This window comes from Camelus ferus, chromosome 1 (genome assembly GCF_009834535.1).
Source record: "Camelus ferus isolate YT-003-E chromosome 1, BCGSAC_Cfer_1.0, whole genome shotgun sequence".
Lineage (NCBI taxonomy): Eukaryota > Metazoa > Chordata > Mammalia > Artiodactyla > Camelidae > Camelus > Camelus ferus.
In genome coordinates this window covers 110383367-110397795 of record NC_045696.1, presented here as the reverse complement: position 1 = coordinate 110397795, position 14429 = coordinate 110383367, and the positions used below count along the sequence as shown (strand labels likewise).

General features: G+C 39.6%; 1 long non-coding RNA gene across 2 annotated transcripts in view; it reads left to right on the top strand.

Annotated features, from left to right (window-relative positions):
* The window catches only part of LOC116666312, a 114144-nt gene that overhangs the window by 57022 nt on the left and 42693 nt on the right, over nucleotides 1–14429 (top strand). The window lies entirely within an intron of this gene.

The following is a 14429-nucleotide window of genomic DNA, read 5'->3' as shown; positions in this document are numbered from 1 at the left end:
ATTTTTTAAATTGCTGAATAGTATTCCATTGTATAAATATACCATATCTTCTTTATCCAGTCATCTGTCCATGGACATGGACATCTGTCCATGTCTTGGCTATTGTAAGTAGTGCTGCTGTGAACATTAGGGTGCATGTGTCTTTTTGAATTAAGGTTCCCTCTGGATATATGCCCAGGAGTGGGGTTGCTGGATCATATGATAAGTCTATTTTTAGTTTTTTAAGGAACCTCCATAGAATCCTCAATAGTGGCTGCATTCCCACCAGCAGTATAAAAGGGTTCTCTTTTCTCCACACCCTCTCCAGCATTTACTGTTTGTGGACTTCTGAATGATGGTCATTCTGACTAGTGTGAGGTGACACCTCATTGTAGTTTTGATTTGCATTTATCTAACAATTAGCGATGTTGAGTATCTTTTCATGTGCCTGTCGGCCATCTGGATGTGGGGCACCTTTTGGTTTCCACAGCTCCTCTTGACTCCCCTTGGGGTCAAACCTGAAATCTTTGAGGTGTTTCTGATTCTGTTTCATCCTAAGCATTTGTCACTTGATGGACAGCTGAGGGAAGCAACTGGAAAGCAGTTAGAGAGGTAACTTGGCCATTGCCATGTGAAAAGCAATCTCAATACACTAAATTCGGTTCTTGAGCCCAAGGGCTTGAATCCTGACCCGAGTTCTGGAGTTCTGGGTGTACGCCCTTTCCTCAGTCTGACCACTGGTTTTGGGTGGGATGCACAGTTCGAGGACAGATGGTTGTGGTGGGAGAAGGGAAAGGTGGCAAGAATGTTCACATTTGGAAGTCCTTCTCCTGAGGAATTCTACTGCACATTTTCACAAAGCCCAGAGTTTTGCTGTGCGTTGGCAGAATACGAGTCGTTGACCTGCCTGACGCTGGGTCAGACTGTCAGCCAGCATTTGTCAGAACACCATTCTACAAAGACAGCCTCCAGAACTTTCTGAAAAATACCTCTTAAGGAATCATATTTTCATCCTGATTTATCTTTATGTGCTAACATGCAGCCAAGACTTAACCCTCTAGGACTGAGCCCATCAATTTTATTAAATATCACAGTCCAATTCTGTTATCCACGTTGGCTCACATCTCTCTAGAAGAAATTTTCTTGGCCCTGGCAGCACATTGAATCAGCTGGGGGCTTTTAGAAATTTCTAATGTCCTGGCCACAACTCAGCAATTAAATCAGACCCTCTGGGGATGGGTCCCAGGTATCAGTACTTGTAAAAACTCTCAGATCATTCTGTTGTGTAGTTTAGGTTGAGAACCACTGCCTAAAAATTGCTCCCTGCAGGCAGTAATTTGCCTAAAGGCTGAACTTTAAGCTTTATGAGGGCAGAAACTGGTTTGTTTACTCTCACGCATCCCTCACACCTCCAATACCTCATCGCCCATAGTTGGTCCTTAATAAATATTTACCAATTAAATGAATTCATGCTTATATTTTTAAATTGAAGTGTATTCAGTTATAATGTGTCAATTTCTGGTATACAGCATAATGTACCAGTCATGTGTATGTACATATATTCATTTTCATATTCTTTTTCATTAAAGGTTATTACAAGATATTAAATATAGTTTCCTGTGCTATAGAGAAGAAACTTGTTTTTTTTAAATCTGTTTTTATATATAGTGGTTATCATTTGCAAATCTGAAACTCCCAAATTTATCCCTTCCTACCCTCTTTCCCCACCGGTACATAAGATTGTTTACTATGTCTGTGAGTCTGTTTCTGTTTTGTAGATGAGTTCAGTAGTGTCCTTTTTTATCTTTTTTTAGATTCCACATGTGAGTGATATCCTATGGTATTTTTCTTTCTCTTTCTGGCTTACTTCACTTAGAATGACAATCTCCAGGTCCATCCATGTTGCTGTAAATGGCATTAATTTTATTATTTTCTATCACTGAGTAGTATTCCATTGTATAAATATACCACAACTTCTTTATCCATTCATCTGTGGATGGACATTTAGGTTGCTTCCATGTCTTGGCTATTGTAAATAGTGCTGCTGTGAACATTGGGGTGCATGTGTCTTTTTGAACTAGAATTTTCTCCAGAAATATGCCCAAGAGTGGGATTGCTGGATCATTTGGTAAGTCTATTTTTAGTTTTTTTGAGGAATTTCCATGCTGTTTTCTATAATGGCTGTGCCAAACTACATTCCTATCAACAGTGTAGGAGTGTTCATTTTTCTCCACACCCTCTCTAGCATTTATTGTTCATGGACTTTTTAGTGATGACATATCACACCAGTGATGGCTGGTGTGAGGTGATACCTCATTGCAGTTTTGATTTGCATTTCTCTGATAATTAATAATATTGAGCATTTTTTCATGTGTCTATTGGCCATTTGTATGTCTTCATTGGAGAATTGCTTGTTAAGGTTTTCTGCCCATTTTTGGATTGGGTTGTTTTTTTCTTATTAAGTTGTATGAGCTGTTTATATGTACTGGAATTCATGCTTATTTTGAACTTCATAAAGATGTAGATAAAGAAATGCTCTCCCTTTCCCCTGGGGATAATGTTACACATTTGCAGTAATTGCCCTGGATCAGTTTCTAGGTACCCTGAATTCTTAAATTACAGGATCCTGGAAGGTTTATGGCCCTGGGAGAGAAGCCTGGCTGGCCAGACTGTGAGGATGCTTGAGTAGATCCGTACAGTGGCTGTTTACCAACTGTAATGAAAGCTTTTTGCCATTTTAACCATAGGTCCTCCTGTACTCATGTATAAGCAGGCCACAGTGGTTTGGGTTTTTCCTTCTACTATTGCCAGGGATTTCTAATCTCAAAAGCTGGGTGTACTCTGGCGCTGTCCGCTCCCTCACTTCATCTTCTGTTGTTCCCCAGCCCCTCTTCCTGCACTCCAGCCTTCTGTGTGTTTCTTGAACATTGTCAAGCTCCTTCTTGCTTTGGGGTCTTCACACATGCTGTTTAGTCTGCTGGACCATTCACCCGATGAGAGGAGCTGCAAAGTCACATTGCAAGGGGCCTGGACACAAAGAGGGGGAATGGTAGCTGTCAGTTTGCCAAACAATCTACCACGTGTGGCCCCTTTAGGTAAACATTCAGTCTCAGATAAAATGCTCAGCACCTCAGATTCTTTCTCTCTCTCTATGTCTTAGTATGTGCTCAAAAACATTTTTTTTTTTTTGGCTGCTAGAATCTGAATATTAACTATTTTTCTTTATGTTTCAGCAGTAAATCTCCTAATTGTCTTTCCTCCTCTTTCTACTCACACTCCCCTTCCTCAGATTAATGCTAAAGAGATGCTTCATGGGAAAATACAAAGGAGAAATGCTCGTTTATATGGTTTAAGATATCCCAATTACACTTAAAATAGTTACTCACAATAGGCACAGGCAACAGGCTGAGTACTTTCTACATACTGTCCCATTTTAATCTTCACAAGAGGTCATCTTACACATGAGAAAACCGAGACCTTAAGTGGTTGAAGAAACTGCTCCAGAAACCCTTCCTAGTTAAGCGGTAAAGCAGGACTTTAACTCAGAGCTGCCCAACTCCATAGCATGTGCTTTTAAGCCTCGCACAGTCTGTGACTCTGTAAGACCATCATCTGCAAGGTCTCCTTTTTAAAGCTGTAAAATTCCTTGATGCTACCTGTTTGTCTGAAGCTTGTTTACTGATCTGGCCCTGGGAGAGAAGGGCAGACTGCAGACTAACTGCAGACTGCCTGGCTAACACTTAAAGGACAGCAAAAAGAAGCATGACATGGGAGTGACTGTCATGGCAAACAATTCACAGAAGAACATTAGGGAAGTCTCTACACAGAAGGTTTTTCCTAATCCAGGGAAGTGGCGATGATACTTCATCATGAAACGCGATCTACCAAGAATGGGCCTCTAGGCTGAACTGTATTTGAATAGATTATCCTCACAGTGGGCACTTAAACAAGGGTATGTATTATATGCATGACTATTTTTCTTTGGGCTAAGGCAGTACATTTCTCTTGGGGTACCTATCTAGTCAGCCTGTGGTTTCCCTAAATTCAACATGGCTGAAAAAGATGTTTCTTCACAACTTCTGTCAGGTCTGCTTAATCCTAAATTACTAATAGTTTCCATTTATTCCTAAGAAGTTACTATTTTATTTTCTAATTATTCAAAGGAAGAGATGAGTGGAAAAACAAATGTTAGCATTGTATTTTTTTCCCCTTGCACCACACTGTTAAGAAATAATGACAAACTGTGGTCCCTGGGCCAGCAGCCAGCATATCACCTGGGAAACTTGCTTGAAGTGCAAATTCTTGGGCCCTGCTCCAGACCATATGTGGTCTCCTAGAAGCTTTATAGCTTTAACTTTTGCATTTAGGTTTATAATTCATCTCATATTAATATTTTCCCATATACCTATCCAGTTGTACCAGCACCTTTTATTAAAAAGACTTTCCTTCCCCCAATTGAATTTCCTTAGCTCTTCTGTCCAAAATCACTTGACTATAAATGCATGTTCTGTTTTTGGGCTCTCTAATCTGTTCTTCTAATCTATTTATCCTTCATCAATATTACACTGTCTTGATTACTGTACCTTTATAATAAATCTTGAAATCAGGTAAGGTGAGTCTCGAACATTGTTTTTTTGCTCTGTTTACTTAAGACTTCTCTAACTTTGCTCAACAATGGATGTGGGTTTTGGTGTACAGAGCCTTGCATGTCTTTTGTTAAGTCATATACATATAGATAGATGTGTGTGTGTGTATGTGTGTGTATTTATATGTATATATATATATGTGTATGTATATATATATTTGTGCTACTGTTAATGACTTTAAATTTTTTTAAATTATGATAAATAAACATAATATAAACTTTTACCATTGTAATTGTTTTTAAGTGTTTCAGTGTTTTAAGTTCCATGGTGTTAAATACGTTCTCACAGTTGTGCAACATCACTACCATCCATCTTCAGAACTCTTTATATCTTCCCAAACTGAAACTTGGTACCCATGAAACAACAGGTCCCTGATTCCACCCTCCCCGTAGCTCTTGGAAACCACCATTCTACTCACTGTCTCTATGAATTTGACTTCTCTACCTACTCCTTTAGGTACCTCCTATAAGTGGAATCATACAATATGCGTCATTTTGTGATTGGGTTATTTCGCTTAGCATATCTTCGAGGTTCATCCATGTTGTAACATGTGTCAGCATTTCCTTCCTTTTCTAAGGCTGAATGATCGTCCATTGTATGCATATACCATATTTTGTTTACTCCATTCATTCAGTGATGGAATGGATACTTGGGATGCTTCCACTTTTTGGCTGTTGTGAATAATGCTGCTGTGTATATGGGGGTACAAGTACCTGTTTGAATCCCTGCTTTCAATGCTTTTGAGGATATACTTCAGATGGTATCTTAAAGAATCTATCTTCCAAATGCTTGTTCCCCAAATACAGAAATGCAATTGATTTTTGTGTATTGATCTTGTGTCCTGTGCCTTTGCTAAGTTCACTTATTAGTTCTACTGGTCGTGTAGTAGATTCTTTAAAACATTTCATGCATATAGTCTTGTTGACTGCAAATAAAGATAGTGTTACTTCTTCCCTCCAAATTTTATGTCTTTTACTTATTTTTCTTGTTTTAATGTATGCCTAGGGCCTTAAGGACAATGTTTGGTAAAAGTTGTGAGAGCAGACATCCTTGCCTTGCTCCCACTCTTAGGTGAAAATTCAATATTTCACTATTAGGGAAAACATTAGTTGCACATTTTTTGTTGATACGTTTTATCAGATGGAGGAAACTCCTTTTTATTCCTGCTTTGATGAGAGTTATTTTAAACAACTTTATGGAGTTATAGTTATTGATATACAAAAAACCCTGTACATGTTTGATGTATACAATTTTGTGAGTTTGAACATAGGCATACACCTGTGAAACCACAATGAAGGTAATAAACATATCCATCACTCCAAAATGGATTGTGCATGTACACTGAATTTTGTTGAACATCTTTTCTGTGCCTATGGGAAAAATCACTAGCAGAGGGCAATGAATTTTATAGACCAACTCCTGAAAGGTTGAAAGGTGAGAGGCCCAACTTCTTTGTGTATTTTGCTGCCTGAACATAAGTAAAAATTTTACAAACTAATAAAGAAGAAAAAATGGTTATTAGAATGATAATGGTCATAAGAACCCCACTCTTTCTGCCTGTGTCACACATCCGCCCTTCCTCTGACAGGCTGTGTATTCCTGTGTCTCTTGTTGGCAGTGATGCCTTTGCCCTCCTTAGATACTCTTCCATACGTGCATCTTTCAAACCCTGGCTCAAACGTCACCTCTTCCATGATGCCAGCCATGATATTTCCCATTGCAGTTGATCTCTGTGCTTCTATTGTCCTTATAATGCTCTCTTGTGAAATATTTAGTGGCAAATGTGTGTGGATTATGTTTTCCGCAACTGTGTATCCCTACATTGTCTCATGTAGGGATGGCAGGTAGACAGCAGAGAAGCCGCAAGTCCCATTTGTGAGCGCATGGAAGATATTGCTAAATGATTACAACATGATTTTCTGCTAAGCCTAAATACACTTCAAGACACCTCAGGACATTATTAATTTATTATTAATAACTGCTCCAGGCAGTTATTACCAGTTGATTAAATGAAATCTGCATTCCATCTTTAGCTGAATTTATGACCTTCTTCATAACAAAATCTTAATGCTTTGGTTAGTTGAAGTGAATTTCACTGCGTAGATTCCATGGGGGGTTTCCACCAAGGAGTAAATTTATTCAGGGGAGGGTAGAAAGTTAGAGGATTATAGTGGATTATAATGCTATAGCATTATAGCATGTGGAGGAGCTGAGCACCTGGAAGAAATCTGTTAGCAACAGTGACAAGCTCTTGCCAAAGGAGGCCAGCCTGTCAGACCAAATTTAATTTCTTCTCCAGAAACCCACCAGGAGACCTGGTTATTTTCTTAGTTTAGAATCCAAGAATCAGATAAAGGACTACCTCAACTCTGTGTAAGGCCATGCGTTGGGAATCTCATGGGTCAAGGGAAGGAGTGAGAGTCTTCCTGAATGTCACAATCCACTTCATTACTGTGGGGCAAATTTTCATCAGACATGGCTGTAAGTTTCTCCTCTGGGAACAGCAGGTGTCTACAACAAATCACACTCTTTCAACTGTACAGACTGACTAATGTTCAAAAGTCAGTTTGGGGAATGACAGAGTCATCGGGGTTTCTTTGAAGATAAGATCAGTTTCAAACGTTTGTCTTTTTCTTTGAAACTGTTTGAAGGCTATGTTCAATACAATGGCCATTAGCCACATTTGGCTATTTAAATTTATTTTATTTTTTTTTAACAGTTTTTAAAAGCATATGTTTTTGCTTGTTTTGTTTGTCTTGTGAGGGGGAGGTAACTAGGTTTATTCATTTATTTGTCTTTGAAGGAGATACTGGGGATTAAACCCAGGACCTCGTGCATGCAAAGCATGCACTCTACCAGTTGAGCTATACCCTCCCCCTAGTTATTTAAATTTAAATTAATTAAACTTAAATAAAGTTAAAACTTCAGTTCCTCAGTCACACTGGCCACATTTTATGTGCTCAACTCGTCACACGTGGCTAGTGACTACCACACTGGACAGAACAGATAGAGAACATTTCCATCATCACAGAAAGTTCTAGTGAGCAGCACTTTCTAAAGGCCTTCTGTAGAAGACCTGAGCCCCTTTGCACTGTAATTTAGAGTGTTTGCAGAAGTTTTGGCTTGCATGCACCAGTTACATCTTTGGCATTACCATTATTTATATAACTATTTTATTTATGTTTCTTTCACCCAAATAAATGCTTTCCTTTTCCGAGGCCTTTCGATTTAGTGTTTCATTTGAGAAAAACATCAAGGAAGTTTTATCCCCTATAGTTAGAGGCCTGTGTGGTAAGCAAGATTCTATTATTTATCTTCTGTTGTTTCTTTATGGTGGCTAATATCTTCCCTGCTCCCTCTGAGTTCTTTTTTGCGACCTGCTAAGTTGGCTATGTCCTGCATGGGTGTTTGAATTTAAATTGCCTGCCATTTTGCCTTACTAAGGAAGATGTAGTGAATTCATTCATTAAAGGAAGGGACTTTTGGGAAATAAATGTGCCATAAGGCTCCTATTTATTCTGTGACATTTTTATTTGCGTCTTTTCTCCCACATTAAATCAAAGCTATTGTATACAGGGAGGTGTATGGAAAGCAGGCTACACAATACACTGTAGCTAAAACTTCCACGTTAGTTTTAAATGGGGTTCATTTGAAATGACTTTAATCTTGGTTATGGGGGCTGCTCAATGTAATGTTCATGCTTTGTTACAACTCAAAGCCATGTTTATTTATTCCTATGAAGATAAGAGTAAATGTTTTTTAAAATTTTGACAGGTGAAATAAGAATAAATAGAAATAAGATGTATTGTAGTATGAGACAAAATCTAATCACTTCTATCCCTGTGGTTCCACAGATCATCATCTTTCCTTGTAATTTCCTACTAAGGCACCTCTTTGAATAAGGTCTGGACTGGCTACTTAGTGTTCATATATTCTCTTTATCCACATGATGCTTAGGCTAAAGACTTGCTATATATTTGGTAAAAAAGAACCCAAACTTTCCTTTTCCAGCATCACTGTTACGACAAACCATCTTCAGACATAGCTGTAGTGAGGTGGTTAATTACACCAGGGTTTGAATCCTAATTCTACCCCTCCTGGCTGTGTAGACCACAGAAATGACTCTATACTGTTTACTTCAGCTTCTTCATCTCAAACTTGAGTTTGATTTCCAAACCTACATCATTAGATTTTCCTGAGGTTTAATAAAAGTCCTTAAAACAATGTCATTACTTTTTCACTTGAGTTCCAAGCGTAAGAATCAATTTTCTATGACTTTATACTTTTAAAGTTAAAATGCAGTTGCTGTGGTCTGAATGATTTTATAACCACCTCCTGCTCTGAATTCATAGAGCTCATATGAATGAGATTAATGCCCTTCGAAAAGAGACCCCAGAGAGAGCCCCCTTGCCCTTTCCACCATGTGAGGACACAGCTGGAAGTCTGCAGCCCATAAGGGGACCTTCGCCAGAACTGGACTATGATAGCGTCCTGGACTTCTAGTCTCCAGAACTGTGAGAAATAAATTTCAGTAGTTTACAAGCTACTCAGTCTTACAGCAGCTTGAACAGACTAAAATAGAATTTTATATATAGTTAAATGAACAGATCTTAAGTATACAGCTTGATGAGCTTTGACAAATGTGTACACCATGAAACCTACTATCAAGATATAAAAGATTTCTATCTCCCTATTACGTTCTCATAGCCCCTTCCCCATCAGTGCCTGATCCCCGCCCCCGACACACACACGAGGCAATCACTGTTCTGACTGTATCATGTAGCTTACCTTTATCTGTTCTAGAATTTCATCTGAATGGAATCACAGAGTATTCTTTTGTATCAGGCTTTTCTCATTTTCTGTGAATTTTAATTCAGTGTTTCATCTTCTTCTATAATGTTCCTTTCATCCAAATTTTATGTGGACCTCCTGTCTTTAACACATTTAAAAATCATGGGTAGATTGGTTTAATTTTTAAAGTCCAAGAGAATGGCTTGGTGTTTTGGAAATGGCCTTGTAATTCCTACTACCTGACCATGGGAGTTTTGGCAACTTACTTAAACTCTGTACCTCAAACCTTATCACTTTAAAATGACTGTTGTAATATTTACCTCCCATGAATTTTTATTAGGATAAAATGAAATAATATGTAGATAAATGAAATAATATATATATATAATATATATTAAATAATATATAATATATATGAAATAATGTATATATATTTAGTACTTAGGGGTACCAAAAAAATTGCCAGTTCTCTCCCTTTTTAGGCCAATAAGTCTCACGGCAATAACCAACCAGTCATTTTGGCCGTTTACATGACTAAGTACCCATCAATTACACTGAATATGTGACTCTGCTTTAATTACTAAGTAGGCTCAAATCAAGGTTGTTCTCACATAATTACAACTTTTTATACTTATTTATCCCTTTATAATTTATAGAACATTGTTCCCATATGTTGCTCATTTAATCCTCATTGCATCCCTAATGGAAAATAGGTGATTTTTTTTTTCATTTTTCAGATAAGGAAATCAAGACTAGTGTGGTTAAGTAACTTGTCCAGAATCACCCAAACAGTTAGTGGGCTTTAAAATAAGACCTCTGGTACTAAAGCTTATATTTTTCATGGAGCAGTGCTGAGTCCCCTGCAGTGGAGACAAGAGCGACCCAAGACCCTCACGTCTTACTGCTATCACTCTGCACTCAGGAGAGCTTCCAGAGCCACCTGGAGACCTAGGAGCTGGCCAGTCAGATGTGAGCACTCTCGAAAGCTCTCCACGTGGCTTCTGCCTTTAGCACGGGAGGTGCTTGGCTGTGAATCAGCTATGGTCCAGTCGTTTCTTTGTTCATTCATCAACAGGTGTATGTCATTCTGGCCATTTGTGTGGCTGTTAGATACCAGAGGCTATTCTGAGCTCTGGAAATTCAGCCATATGCAAAATAGACCAAAATAAAAAAATCTTTGCTCTAATGGAACTTACATTCTAAATGGGGAAGATGGGCAGTAAGTGAATCAGCAAACATGTTTGTTTACTTATTTGCTTATTTAATGCTGGGGAGTAAAAACTTCTTTGAAGAAAGATAAAATAGGGAAAATGAGCTTGCAGGGCACGGTATTTGTCGTTCTAACAAGGGTGGGGAGGGAAGGCCTTGGTGATAAGGTGAGGGAGGTGGGGAATAAGCCATACAGATTTGGGGTGGGGTTGGGAGTTGGGAATGTGTAGGACTGGGGCATGAGGGTGTTTGGCATCTTTTAGGAACAACCAGGAAGCCAGTGGGCCTGGAGCAGAGTGAGCCGGGGGAGAGGGGTAAGAGAGAAGTAATAGGCGACCAATCATGGTGAGTCTTCTTTGCCATTTTAAGGATTTTGACTTTTCTGTTTTAATTGTAGTATAGTCAGTTACAATGTGTCAATTTCTGTTGTACAGCATAATATTTCAGTCACACATATACATGCATATATTCATTTTCTTATTCTTTTTCATTATAGGTTATTAAAGGATATCGAATATAGTTCCCTGTGCTCTACAGTATAAACTTGTTTATTTTATACATATATTTGCAAGTCTTGAACTCCCAGTTTATCCCTTCCCACTTCCTTTCCCCTGGTAACCATAAGTTTGTTTCCTTATTTTATTATGAGTGAGGTGCAAAGCTATGAGAGGGTTCTGAGCTGAGGAAGTCCATGATTTGACTCATATTCTTACAGGATCGTTCTGGTTCCTGGGGTGAGAACGTACCATAAGAAGAGAAGGATGGAGGCGGGAGACAGTAAAGAGGCTGGGACAACAGTCCAGACAAGAGCTGATGTTGGCTTGGACCGAGTTAGTCATGGTGGAGGTCCTAAGACGTAATTACATTCTGGATATGATTTAAGTCTAGAGCCAACAGGATTCACTGATGGATAGGCTGTAGTTTGTGAAAGTGAAGTCAAAGTGATGTCAGTGTTTTCATCCTGAGCGGTGGAAGGAAAGAATTTCTCTCACCTAAGATGGAGAAGGCAGGGAGAGGAACAGATGTGGGGAGGGCCATGGGGAGGCTGTTTTTTGGAGAAGTTGAATTTGAGATGCCTGTCAGACGTCAAGTGGAGAAGTTGGGTAGCAGATGGATCTGTGAGCCTAGAGTATGGGGACAAGGTCTGGGCTGAAGATACGAATTTGGGACTTATCAGAAAAGAGGAGAGATTCAAAGCTAGAGGCTAGATGAGTACACGGAGGGTGTGGGAGTGTTCAGTTAGTGTCATTTTGGAACTGATGAAAATGTGAGTTAAAGTGAAAATTGTCTCTCAATTACAGAAAGGTTATTGGAGAGGTTTTGGCCCTTAATTACTATTTAATATTTCCATGACATTTCTCACTTACTCCTCACTCGTACCTTTCCTTACTAAAGGGGTCCTTCCTAATTTTATCTCTGTGAAAACCGGCCCTGCAGGCCACTTGGTCTAGATCCCTCTCAGATTAATGGGCCCTGAAGTTGCTATTGGTCTCTTTTTGAAACTGCTCTTCACTCTTCAACACTTTAGAAATTAAGAGGGACCAAGGAGGCACAAAAATAAATGCTATATTTTTTGTAGGCTCAAGGGCATTCTCAATGTGAAGAACAGCGTTTTAGTTTTTAAAAAGTTCTATTTTCCTATGAGAAATAAAGAGGAGAAATGTTCCAACCGTTTTGTTTTCATCTGTGACCTTGAGAATTGCCTTCATTTTACAGAAGGAGAAACAAAAGCTTATTTTATTGAAATGTGTTTGGGCAGAAATGATCCTTTCACTATCCTAGATGTTATCACGTAATTCTTAGGTTGTTTGCAAAAGTCACTCTGAGAGTAATCTAAAGATGAAATGAGAGATAAAATACAAGGAAAGATTTTGTTCCAGGTACTATGGCTGCATAACAAATTACCCTAAAGCTGAGTGGGGGTAAAACAGACATTTATTATACTCTTGAATTCTGTGGGCAACAGATTTGGATGGGGCACAGCATGGATGATTCCATGGTATGTGGGGCACCAGGTAGAAGATGTGAAACTCGGAGAGGAATCATCTGAAGGCTCATGTGCTCAACTAGCAGTTGGTACTAGGTGTTACTTGGGGGCCACAGTTTCTCTCCACATGGGCTTCTCTGTGCAGCCTCTCTGCAGGAACTAGTTTGAACTTATCTGTGGCTGGGTTCCAAGGGTGAGTGTCCTGAAATAAAGAGCCAGGTGGATGCTGTCTCCTTGGTCTGACTTGACCTCAGAAGTCAGACAGCTTCACTTCTGCCATCGTCTGTTGGTGGGGACAGTCTCAAGCTCACCCAGGTTCAGTGGAAGCAGTGTAGGTCCTGCCTCCCAGTGGGCAGAGTGTCAGTCACATTGTAAAAGGAGCCTTTGAGATGAGATATATAAGTTGGTGCATCCATCTTTGGGGAAACACAATCTGCCAAAGATTTAGTGACTATCAGGAGTATAAGCTATTAGATTCAAAGAGTTTTTGAGGAGGAAAGTAGAGAAGAGATAAACACTGAGAAGTGATTGGAGGATGGGGCAAGAACTTTCATCGCTAATTTTAGGAATGTTTTAGTCCTTTTTTTCTCCTTCCTACTTTGCAGACTATAAAATGTTGTTTCAGGAAAAGGTCTGTCTATATCTGTACCTCAGGTTCACAGTCTCATTAGGACAATGTTTGCCCAGTTTGCTGGATGACAAGCTTCTCAGAAGGGCACAGGGACGTGACTTACGGTGGAGATGCAAACAATTACCGAAGGCCCTTGGGAGTTTCCAGGCATCACCCATAAGAGATATGAGAAATTTTCCTGGGAGACTGTTCCCCTCCCTGGTGAGAGACCAGTGAATTCCCTAACCCGCTCTGTTCTTAACTTCCACCGATTTCCCTGCAGACATGTGCAAAGGGAATCAGGCTAAGTCATATTCTTTACCTCTGTAGATTTAGATGTGGGGGAAAACTCTTCTTTCCCCGCATACTAAGTCAGCACCATGGACCACTTTTTAGAAGAAATTGGTGTCTTAGTCCAGGTTAGAGGGTACATGAAAAAGATTCACAACTGGTAGATAAAGACTGAGAGGGAAACGACTGAGTCCTTGATGTTCTAGAGGCTCATGGTAAAGTAAATGCAAATATGTGGACCGAATTTGGGGAGTAATTTGGGATGATTTCCAAGCAGTGCATATGCTGGAGGAACAAACATCCGGGGGATGTTTTCTGGCTTTGCCCATATACAGTCCAATCAGAGGAAGCTCTAGGCTCCCCATCAGCCCTCAAGAGCAAGGTGACACAAAGCAGGAAGGAAGCTTTTTAAATAATAAAAAGCACCTAGGTCGTAAAATATTAGAACTGATCTCAAATCTTAATGCAGTTGAAATGGACCAGATTTTTGCAATTTTCAAAGTATCAGGCAGCTAAGGCTGAACTTTATGGATGGGTTCTATTTTAATCAGCCTTTGCCTATTGGAACCTCAGGATGTTGGACTATGAAAGGCCTACACATGTTGGGGTTTGGCTGCATGGGTGCTACAGAAGCAAAGCATCCGTGGGAATGGTGGGTGCGGTGAGAGCATCGTGGGGCCCAGGTGGACTTGGTAAAGGCCAGCAAGTGTTTGGCAGTCGAGGGAAAGTGAGGGAGTCCAGAGTAGAGAAGTTCATTTCCCTGGGAGTGGGTAACGTCACACAGGCACTGTGGAAAGGATTTGGAATAAAAGTATTAGTGGGAGATTGGGTTAAGGATGAAGAAACCCAGGCTAGTCCTGGGATAAATTTGGGAAAGAAAAGATGACCTGAGAGGGTGAGGTACTTATGTTTTGCC